The sequence below is a fragment of the Taudactylus pleione genome, unplaced genomic scaffold, assembly GCF_031769625.1.
Source record: "Taudactylus pleione unplaced genomic scaffold, aTauple2 ptg001411l, whole genome shotgun sequence".
NCBI lineage: Eukaryota > Metazoa > Chordata > Amphibia > Anura > Myobatrachidae > Taudactylus > Taudactylus pleione.
In genome coordinates, this window is record NW_028285811.1 from 422,799 (window position 1) to 424,976 (window position 2,178).

A 2,178-nucleotide genomic window follows, 5' to 3' on the forward strand; every position below is an offset into this window, starting at 1 on the left:
CAGGGGAGAAAGGTTGCGGTAGGAATGTAAAAAGAAAAATAGATTTAAACACTATAAGAGTTCTTTTGTCTCCATGTTAATTGTAAAAAGAAAGCACAGGTGTCCTTAGGATATATTAAACATGTTTTGAATAAAAAAGGGGGAAGAAGAGAATGCCCTTATTAATTTATTTTAAACTGTTTAAAGTAATGTTTATAATTGAACACATGGCGTGTGTGGATAGTTTGACATGAAAAGATTTTGTGCTTATAGATAATAGGGAGGTAAGTCCCTAATATAGGTCTTCAATATAAATGAAGGGCTCTTATTTAATCATGAGGATTATTGCATTACATTGTCAAATAATTTCTTGTTAGTTGTCCAAAATCTGAAGTTGGGATCCCAAAGTGTCATTCCGGAGGGTCAGGGCGGCAGGTCCGCATGTGTCTGCTCCGGATGGTGGAGAGATGTTGTTCCTTACAGTACCTGTATTTCCTGGGAGGTCTCCCATCCCAGTACTATCCAGGCCCAACCCTCCTTTGCTTCCAAGTTCTGATGGTATTAATTGGGCGTATCTAGGGTGGTGTGACTGTAAAAATCTCTCCATCCATTGTGACTTTGAATGAATGTATACTTAATCATGTTTTTATGTTAATTTGCGTATTAATGTGAACCTTTTACTCTATTTTATTTTATCCAAAACATATTAAACACGTATAATCCAATCATTCATGCAACAATTATTTATTTTATATATACTACACCACCATTATGGCAGACCACACCATCTGTGCACCCTACAAGACCCAATCCACAAACTATTTAAAATGCCCTAGTGATCTAGAAAGGGATCACAGAGGTCTGTGGAAGCCTTAGAGATACACCTACGCTATTATTGTTTTCTCCCACCCTTCTTACCTCTTTCCCCTCCCTCTGCTCCCCAGCACAGATACACCCCCATTCTTCAAACACTTTGGGGGTTACACCACCATTTAATAGATGATCCAGGGATCCTGAAACGATACCAATATGCTATGCATTGAAGATATGTACTAAACTGTACTAAACAAAAAAGTTTTGCATTGGTAGTGCCGTGCATGGACTTGCATTATTCAAGACCAGCAGCATATATCATACATGAGCACACAAAGCTGCCAGATTATTGGAACATTATATATATATGCAAACAATAGGCATCACTCTAAGTCTTGTAAAGAAGACGTTCTGGGACTGCTACCCCATCATCAGGATAGACATCAATGTACACTGTGCTACCAAACAAACTTAAATACTCACACATTGCTGTTCACTTGTCAAGTGTCAGACTCCAGCTCCCAGCTGCACATAATTAAGATAACAGCACTGAGGCTAAGCAAGATATACGACATCAGGACGGGGGCTGTGTCTAACACAGGACTCAGAACCATAAGTTGCTAAGCAACAAACAACAAGGTGGAAATCACCAAACAAATGATTATACCATGAAGAGATATAAACATTATATACATAATTAATAATAAATATTACACATACTAAACATACATCAATAAATATATCAGTGCTAACAATATACTATATAAACCACTAAGATCAAAAATACAGATACTATGCATGTATATTTTTGTTGTACACCTCAAATAATATATTAAATATAAATATAATGCCTTACAAGGAAAAGAACAAAAATTTCATCAATAGTATGATATGTAACAGATACCGTATATCAATACCTATTGCAATATCTAAAAATGTGCTCATAAATACAGAATAATAATAATAAGGAATAGAAAGGAATAGCAACTCCTATATGGTTCTGAGTCCTGTGTTGTCCTGTGGTTCTGCAGCCCCCGTCCTGACGTCGTATATCTTGCTTAGCCTCAAGGTGCCCACACACATACCGATGTCCTCACGATATGATTTTATGGCCAATTTACTCATGAACTTTCACGGGAGCTCCCTTGCCGTTGTGATCACGATTTGGAGTTAAAAATGTCCAATCTGACTAAAGATCTATCTTGCAGCCAATGCATTGTATCCCAGATTGGCTAATCTGCCCTGCAGCATGGCAGATCAGAAGATGCGATGTACGACGAGCGGGGACGCGCATCGGCATCATGCTCGTGAGTATAAACTCACGATTTGTACTTTTTTTACCCGATTCGTTGTCACGATTCGTCGAAATCGGCCAAATCGTGTAAA

At 37.9% G+C, this 2,178-nt stretch overlaps 1 pseudogene; it reads right to left on the reverse strand.

Annotated features, from left to right (window-relative positions):
* Positions 1 to 453: 453 nt before the first annotated feature.
* LOC148442702 (5S ribosomal RNA) lies at positions 454 to 576 on the reverse strand (annotated as a pseudogene).
* Positions 577 to 2,178: the final 1,602 nt, after the last annotated feature.